Source organism: Nansenia antarctica (genome assembly GCF_963989245.1).
Source record: "Nansenia antarctica genome assembly, chromosome: 18".
Taxonomy (NCBI): domain Eukaryota; kingdom Metazoa; phylum Chordata; class Actinopteri; order Argentiniformes; family Microstomatidae; genus Nansenia; species Nansenia antarctica.
In genome coordinates, this window is record NC_137691.1 from 10,439,786 (window position 1) to 10,449,785 (window position 10,000).

Sequence of the window (10,000 nt, forward strand, 5' to 3'; positions counted from 1 at the left end):
TGAGATCTCAGGTGCCAGACAGACAGACAGACAGTCCACCTGCTGAAAACCTGAGAACAGAGGCGTCAGACACACTATAAACAGCTACACTGTGACGACACTGACACTCATCACACCAACACCCCGGACGAAACCCCTTGAAGACGCAAGACCCTGCAGACTCAGAGCTCCATACCCAGACCCAAACCCAAACCCAGACACCGAGACCACAAGATGGGGAGTGACAGTCCCTTGAACCACGAAGAGCCGGAGACACAACATAACACAACATACCACTCCATGTGTGTAACTGTGGTACTGAACCACGTCTCTTGAAGCAGACATTCTCTGTCAGAGAGACTAACAGGGACGTACAGCACAGAGAGGTTAAATACATGTTAGTCTGATTAACCCTGAGGTGACGTGACACACTTAGTTAGCGAACGATAGCTTGCTGAACCAAGCTACAGGATGCAAGAGACAGTGCTGTGTGTGTGTGTGTGTGTGTGTGTGTGTGTGTGTGTGTGTGTGTGTGAGTGTGTGTGTGTGTGTGTGTGTGTGTGTGAGTGTGTGTGTGGACCAGAGCTGGCCAAAACCAAAGGGAGGGCTTCATGATCTGAACCAAATGAATGAGAGAGGGTCTGTCTGTCTGTCTGTCTCTCCCCTCCTCCCAATTACCTCTCTCTCTCTTTCCCCCTACCTCTCACCTTCTCAGTTCCTCACTCTCCTCCTTTGTCCTTGTCTTCCTCACCGTTCTTCCCTCCTTCCCTTCTTTACCTCTTTCTCCATCTCCATTTCCCTACTTTCTCTCACCAACCCCTCTTTCTCCACCTCCCTCCCTCCCTCCATCCTTGCTTCATCCCTTTCTCTCTCTCTCCCTCCCTCCATCCCTGCTTCATCACTTTCAATCAATCCCTTCCTTCCTTTTCTGTGTAATATAAAAACTAGGTCTCACCCCCCCTCCCCTCCCCCCCCCCTTCCCAATCTCTCCCTCCCCCCTTCCCCATCTCCTTCCTCCCCCATCCTCACCCCCCAGTCGCACCTCGTCCAATAGAGAAAGACCCAGTCGCTAAGGCTCCTTAGCAACAGCTCCATGGGGGGAGGGAGGGAGGGAGGAGGGAGGAAGGGAGGGAGGGGCGGGGACAGGCCCAGTGGGAGTGTGAGGCTGGAGGTGTGTTCCCCATTATCAAACCCCTGCATCTGAGGGGTGTGTGTGTGTACGTGTGTGTCTGTCTGTGTGTGTATTTGTGTGTGTGTGTGTGTGTGTGTGTGGGTGGCAGACAGACAGCATAACCTGCTCCTGATTTAGAGAAGAGGTCCACTCAGCACAGTATCACAGCCTCAGGTGACGTCTCGTTGGCACGGTTACAACAAACACAAACCTTCTCCAAACATTTCCTTTGTTTCTTAGACAGTCAAAGCTGCATGAACCATATCCATACTTCTGTCTGACACTGGCATTGTATTAGCATAACTGTAGTTGTATTAGCATCACTGAAGATGTATTAGCATCACTCAGGGTGATCAGCGAAAAAACAACAACATCACCAACAACAAGCTCTGCAACATACACCCACAAGTGTGTTTATATTATAATAATAATAATTAATAATAATGATTAAGGCTGAATGAATTATAATGCATAAATATGTATGACTGTACACACGAGGGAAAAGATATTGCAGCGTGGGCTGGCTGCTTATGAACATTCATATTTATGTCTACACTATTGTCATTCAGGTCCTGTTGGAGAGGGGAGACACACACACACACACACACACACACACACACACACACACAATCCCTATGTGGAATGCTGAGCTGATAGGTCAAGAATAGGCCAGTCATAAATATGTAATGATCAGTGTTCCTAAGAAACGAGAGAACATTTCCGGCAAGGAAGTAAACAGTTTAACAGGATTGGGCAAAAATGAGTGAGGAGGTTCATCCCAACAACAAGGGAAGGGCTAGAAAGAGATAGAAACAGAGAGCAAAAGGGAAGGAGAGAGAAGAGGGGGACATGATAGAGGAGGAGGAGGAGGAGGGGTTGGTAGACCGTACAATACCACTACCATGGACACACACTACCATTACAATGTACATAACTGATGTCTGTGTGGTCACACACACACACACACACACACACATACACACACACATGCACGTACGCACACACGCAAGCACACACCCACCCACACCCACACCCACATTTTTAAAGAAAGAAACGAAAGAGAACCAGACATAATAAGACATGTGTGCTGTATGGTAGGTGTTGGCTGGGTGCGTGTGTGTGTGTGAGTATGAGTATGTGTGTGTGTGTGTGTGTGTGTGTGTTTGTGTGTGTGTGTGTTTGTGTGTGTACGTGTGTGAGTGTGTGTGTATGGCTGGTCTGCAGGCATGGCTGTGAGGCCTAATTTACCAGCGTGGGCCCATCTGCCTGGGGTTACCGTGGTGATTAAAGCCATTTTGTGAGTGGCTGGCGTGTCCTGCAGTGTTACCACCTCCTGGGACACACACACACACACACACACTCTCCTGTTCTCTCCTCCCCCTCTCCCTCACTACCCTCCCACGACCCCCATCCCCCTCTACCTCTCTTTTTGTCATCCACCCATCCAACGGCTTATCTGTCTTTCCATCTCTCTCTATCTCTCCGTCCATCTATCCTCCCCCTCTATCAGGTTCACATTTCATTTATTTCCATCCCAGCATGACATTTAATTTCCCCAGTGTTGGAGGAGACACCCCAGACACACACCTCCTCTCTCTGTCACCTCTGTCACCTCTCTCCATCCTCCGTTCTCTCCCTCATCCCTCCTTCTCCCTCCCCCCCTTCCTCAACATCGACAGTTTTCCACACCTTCCTCTCTCTCCTCTCTCTTCCGTAGTGTCTCATTATCTGCCTGTCTTTCTCCTACTCTCCTTTTTGTCTGTTTTTGTTTTTCTTTCTTGTTTTTCTCTCTCTCTCTCTCTCTCTCTCTCTTGGGAATACTAACTGACTGGTATTGGTCCTCTCTCTCTCACAAACACACACACACACACACACACACACACACACAGCCTATGTGTGATGTGAGGTGTGAGCTAAGCCCCCTGGGACCCTCGTGCTAAAATGACTGACATAACAGTGTGTGTGCAAGTGATTACACGCTCCTGTGGTACCCATGGAGTGGTTAAAAGGTGTGAGTGTGTGTACGTGTTTTGTGTGTGGTGCATCTGTGTGTGTGTGCCTGTGTTTGTGTGTGTGTGCGTGCGTGTGTGTGCCTGTGTATAGGGTGAGGGGTTGTGTGTGTGGAGCTGAGCGGCTGACAGATCCATTAATTAAAGCTTCAGAAATCTATCAGAGCCTCAATAACAAGCACCCCCCCCCCTCCACGCACCCCCCTCCCACGCACCCCCCCCCCCTCCACGCACCCCCCTCCCACGCAACCCCCCCCTCCCATGCAGCTAATTTAGGCCACTAGGAGGGTCTTTCCAGTGATTACCCACACCCACACTACCATTCACTCGCGCGCACACACACACACACACACACACACACACACACACTCACACACTCACACACTCACACACTCACACACTCACACACTCACACACTCACACACACACACACACACACACACACACACACACACACACACACACACACTACAGTACACCAGCCAGTCAACTAGGATGAGATAAAGAGGGATGGAAACGGCATAGGCATACACACACACTATCAATCTAACACAAAGGACCCCAGGATGAGAAAGAGAGATAGGGGGAGGGAGAGGGAGAGAAAATGAGTGAGAATAGAGTACCGGTACATTGTCCTATAGCCTTTGTTCTAGAGATGGGGAGAGGTTAGGTAAAGGTAATTATTATGTTTATGTTACACTACACACGGTGGATGGGTGGGTGTGGAAGGATTTATTTATTTATTAATTAAAAGGATCCCCATTAGCTGATACCCATGGGCTTCCTGGAGTCTGAATCCATTGCATCACATTCATACATACATGTACAACATCACATGTTCACCTCTCATTATGTTACGTTAACAAAACGGTTATTCAAACGTTCTCAATCATTCCCTCTGACGTACATTCATTTCTGACTGCTTACCCAATTGGTAGAGGATGGGTAAGGGAAAGGAGGGATGGATGGATGGATGGAGGATAGAGAGAAGGATAGAGGGATAGTCAGATAGAGAGAAGGATAGACAGAAAGCCAGCCCGATAGAGAGATAAACAAACAGCCTGACAAAGATAGATGTGAAAAGACAGCAATAACACTTCCTAACTGAAACATCAAACTAATAATGATTTTCCCTAGCCACAACATCCAGGAAGCAGGGAAGGATAGACCAATCAAATGACTGCGACCCTATTGGTCCCGATGCACAGTTAGCCGGGGTCATTTCACGACTGACTGGCGCCACAGCCAATGACATCCTGAGAGCGCGACCGGAGCGCCAGACTGTGTCATTGAGCAGAAAGCACACAAATTGTAACATTCGGAAACCATCAACGCTTTAAATAAACCACGCTGGATTTACAACACGTCTTAAACAGTGTCGGGTTTTATTCGGTGTCCATGGTAATCCATCAGCCCCCGCCTGTCAGCCTGGTTGTCATGGCGACTGTTTACCAAGACGTTTGTAGCTTTTCTGATAAGGCCACGGAGAGGCACGTTAAATCCAGACAAGGCCGATTGGAAAGACTTTGGAATAAAGTGTCTGATGTCTACAGAAAACGCTGCGTGGATGTTGTGCGTATCCTTGCCAAAACATGTGCATTGTATTCAACACACACGTGTTTGATGTAGGTTAGGGTTAGGGTGAGTGATTTGGTGTCAAGTTAGTCTGGTCTGTATTTTGTATTTTTGCTTAAGCTGTGGAAACAATGTTCTCATGTGAGGAGAATAATAACTCCATTAGAAATCTGAAGTTGTGAAATCTGAAGTGAAGAAAGAGGTTTCGTTCTCAAACAATGAAAGCTGTATTTGCACTGGCAGACGAACATCTGTGGAAGCAGTACAGTAGTATTCCCAACGTTATTCCCAAAGTTGCAGTACGCTGAGCCTTCAGGCTTATCTGACCCTGCCAGATCCAGAACTCTGGAGACCTTTGAAATACAGCGTGTTCATGTGTGTGTGTGTGCGTGTGTGTATGTTTGTCTATGTGTATGTGTGTCTGTGTGCATGTGAGCGTGTGTGTGTGTGTGTGTGTGCGTGCGTGTGTACGTGTGTGTGTGTGTGTGCCCGCCTCATGATGCCAAAGAAGGGGGGGGGGATCTGATACAGTTTGTCAGGGAGACAGAGGGGGGGGGGGGGGGGGACAGAGAGAGGGGGGGGGGGGACAGAACGGGGGAACAGAGCGGGGGTTAATGTATGCGCATGTTGATGAGTTGCTGTTTCTTAATGCTAACTGTCGGTTTGACTCAGACATAATCTTAAGACTCAGCCTAAACCCCCCCGCCATCATAACAAGCTCAACATTGGCTGTGGTTTCTTCCAGACACAAAGACAGACAGAAGGATGACCACTAAGAAACGTCCTAACAGTCATGACCATATGTTTACCTCAGACACACCAGAGGAGCTAGCTAGAGGACACTCAGGGTCTTCAGTAGTGTGTGGTGTAGTTGTCGTGATTGTCGTCATAGTGGCACTATCATACAATGGACTGAACTAAAGTGTGTGTGTGTGTGTGTGTGTGTGTGTGTGTGTGTGTGTGTGTGTAGGAAGGTTGCGGGGTAATGATTTTCAGAATCGTAGAAAATGTGTGTGTGTGTGTGGGGGGGGGGGGGGAGGATTGCGGGGTAATGAATATTGTGTGTATGTGTGTGTGTGTGTGTGTGTCTGTGTGTGTGTAAGAGAGCAGAGAGAGAGACAGAGACCCTACAGAGATTCACTTCCAGTACGTCTCAGCATCCGTAACAGACATCCTTAACCTGAAGGCCTTACAGTAAACACAAACACACACACACACACACACACACACACACACACACACACAAACACACACACACACACAGTAATGTAGGTTAAGCACCTGGCCCCCAGCCACAACATCTGCATCCCCACCTGGAATCAGAGGCCTCTCCTCCTCTCCTCTCCTCTTCCCCTCATCCCTCTCTCCTCTCCTCTCCTCTTCCCCTTCATGTCTTACCAGACGGACGCTGACTCTCCTCCTCTCTTCTCTCCCTCCTTTTTCCCCATCACTTCTCCTTGACATCTCCTCTCCTCTCCTCTCCTCCCCTCCTCTCTCCCCTCCCCTCCTCCCCTCTCCTTTCCTCCTCTCTCCTCCTCTCTCCCCTCCTCTCTCGTCCCCTCTCCTCTCCTCCCCTCTCCTCCCCTCCTCTCTCCCCTCCCCTCCTCCCCTCTCCTCTCCTCCTCTCTCCTCCTCTCTCGTCCCCTCTCCTCTCCTCTCCTCCCCTCTCCTCTCCTCTCCTCCTCTCTCCCCTCCTCTCCTCTCCTCTCCTCCTCTCTCCCCTCCTCTCCCGTCCCCTCTCCTCTCCTCTCCTCCCCTCTCCCCTCATCTCACCCCTTCATTCCCCAAAGCAAAAAGAAAGGATTGAGAGACACCATTCTCAGAACATTCCCATCACTGCCCTCTAGCACCTAGGTCAGCTGGTCATATAAAGGCCTACAACCTATTTGTTTTTTTCCTCCTCTCTGCTGCCTGTGACGTTCTGTTCATTCTGTGACGTTCTGTTCATTCTGTGACGAGGTCAGCTGGCTTTATCCGGTAATGGTAACGGCACCGGAAAGAAGAGGAACGCTTAGCGGGAGTTATCACACACACACACACACACACACACACACACACACGTACACACACACACACACACACACGTACACACACACACACACACACACACACACACACACACGTACACGTACACACACGCAAACACACGCACGCGTATACACAAACACACACACACGGTGGGGAAGATTAACTTTACACGACAGAAGAGGAGAGTCATCAAGAGAAAAATCTCTGGGCTTAGAGTGACAGGCAGGGAGGGAGGGAGGGAGAGAGGGAGAGAGGGATGCACTGCTGTAGGAGGGGTGGAGAGAGGCAGAGGGGGGGGGGGGACAGGGAGAGGGGCAGAAATGAAGGGATGGAAAGAGGAGAGACGGGCAGAAAGATAGGAACGGAAGGCAGGGATGAAGGGAAGGAGAGAGTCATAAAAAAAAGAGAGAGAGAAAGAGTTGGAAAAGGCAATGACACACTCACACACACACACACACACACACACACACACACACACACACACACACAAACACCCGGTATTCACCAATCATACAACACATCATCTCAATGTGACCGGAGCCCTGAGCACCTGCACTGTAGCACTGCTACACTCTACTGTCATATAGAACACCAACCTACTACCAGTACACTGTGTGTGTGTGTGTGTGTGTGTGTGTGTGTGTGTGTGTGTGTGTGTGTGTGTGTCCGGGTGTATGTGTGTGTGCAAAACACACTTCGAGGTAGGACCATTGCCTTGGAGAAAGACTATCTAGTATCTAGAGGTATATCTATAGAGATGGAAGGAGAGAGAGAGAGAGAGATGGAGGGAGAGAGAGAGATGGAGGGAGAGAGAGATGGAGGGAGAGAGAGAGAGAGATGAAGGGAGATAATGGAGGGAGAGAGATGGAAGGAGAGAGAGAGATGGAGGGAGAGAGATAGAGATGGAGGGAGAGAGATAGAGATAGAGAAGAGAGAGAGAGAGAGCGATGGAGGGAGAGAGATAGAGATGGAGGAGAGAGATAGAGATGGAGGAGAGAGATAGAGATGGAGGAGAGAAATAGAGATGGAGGAGAGAAAGAGAGAGAGCGATGGAGGGAGAGAGCTAGCCAGGACCATTGTGAGGATACGCAGCGCCCCAAGGGCACTAGAGAAGGGGGATGGAATGATGGACTCATGGGGAGCAGAAGATAGAGGGAGAGAAGGAGGGGGATGTTTTTTTCTTTTTTTTTTGCTTTGAAGGATCCAGTCCAAATATTAGCAGTGAAAGGCCGTCTGTATCCATTAGGGCCAGAGTCCCTCTCTCTCTCTCTCTCTCTCTCTCTCTCTCTCTCTCTCTCTCTCTCTCTCTCTCTCTCTCTCTCTCTCTCTCTCTCTCTCTCTCTCTTCTCTCTCTCTCTGTCTCTCTGTCTCTCCTCTCTCTCTCTCCCTCTCCCTCTCTCTCCCTCTCCCTCTCTCTCTCCTCGCTCTCTCTCGTTGCATTAACCTCTTCCTTCTACTGTCTAGGAACAAAGGATGGAGCTCTCTTTCTCTCTTTCTCTCTCTCTCATACTGTGTGTACTGTTCACTGACCCCCACTTCTACACCATGTACGTAAGAACGCCCCCAAAAAACCACACAATCATCCTACAAACACACACACACACACACACACACGCATGCACACACACACACCCTCTCCCCATAGCCAGCCTTGTAATTGGGAATACTTTAAAAAACAGACTTGGTCTTTGATCCCGTGTGTGTGTGTGTGTGTGTGCGTGTGTGTAGGTATGTATAATTATGCATAAATACATACGTGAGTGCGTACATATGCATATCTGAGTATGCGCATAAATACATACGTATATGTGTATGTATGACTGACAGTGTGGTCATCTGTGCTGTGTTCTGACACACACACAGGATAGTAGACAGATGTACTAGACAGAGAGGCAGACAGACAGGCAGACAAACAGGCAGGCAGGCAGGCAGACAGACAGGCAGACAGGCAGACAGACAGACAGACAGAGAGAAGCAGGCAGACAGACAGATGAACAGACAGACAGACAGAGAGACAGACAGACAGACTGATGAACATACAGACAGACAGACAGACAGGCGACCTGACATGCGATCCATACCACCAATCAACTGTGTCAGACAGACCAGCATGTGTGTGTGTGTGTGTGTGTGTGTGTACGTGTGTGTGTGTGTGTGTGTGTGTGTGTTTTGCCAAAGGTGCCAAAATACACCCGACGTTGTTGTTGTTGTTGTTGATGAAGGCCAAAGAGAGGTGACCATATTAATATATAATAATAATAATAATAATATAATATATAATAATAATAATAATATGTGCCATTTAGCTGACGCTTTTATCTAAAGCGACTTACATTGCAGTGAGTGCATACATTTCCAGTATGGTGAAATGTATAGTAAATATATAGATATATAGTATTTAAGTATATGTATGTATTAGTATCCGCTGCTGATCTGTACATGGAGGAAGCCTCGTCTGTTAAAACACCTCCGGTCGCTAGTCACACTTACTTCTGGCCTTGGCTTCAGGTAATACTGATAGTCTGGCAGCCTGCCCACAGAGAAAGACCCCAAAGAAACAAAGATATTGTTCAAGATACTGCCAGCTGTGTGGTGAAGATCATGTATCAATGACTATCTGTATGACCATTGTTATATTTTGGGTTCTTTGATGTAGTGCTTTACTGTGAACCCATAAAGTATTCAAATGTGTGTTGTCTGTTTGTCTGTGTGTGTGTTGACATCGGTACACACACCACATAACTCTTCCAACTACCAGCATGATCAAAATTAAACAAAACCTTATTTACTGTACACCTCTAGATAACGTGTCCTCTCGACTACAGGATAAACCACTGGAGTCAAATGATCTAACATTTCATATGAAAGGGGCATCATGTGATAGTCAAGGACAGCGCAAACAAATTGATGAGAGATACATAATACCATCAAAAAATATGAGTATAAAATTCATACAGGATCGAGAAATTAGGTCTTGTGAAAGCATCCTGCACGTCACGGCTTGGTGGAGTAAACATGAATATATCCTCCACATGAGGGAAATATTAATGGAAATTCCATATGCAACACACACACACACACAGCGGTAAACGCTTAATTGACAAATGACAATGACACACACACACACACACACACACACATACACACACACACACACACACACACGCACACGCACACACACACATCTTCACCGACCTCATGTCAGCCTTTGAAAACAGAAACAGAGAGCAGAGACAAA

General features: G+C 48.1%; 1 long non-coding RNA gene across 1 annotated transcript in view; it reads right to left on the minus strand.

Moving 5' to 3' along the window:
- The window catches only part of LOC308173403, a 22,839-nt gene that overhangs the window by 12,357 nt on the left and 482 nt on the right, over positions 1-10,000 (minus strand). The gene's annotated exons all lie outside the window — the stretch shown is intronic.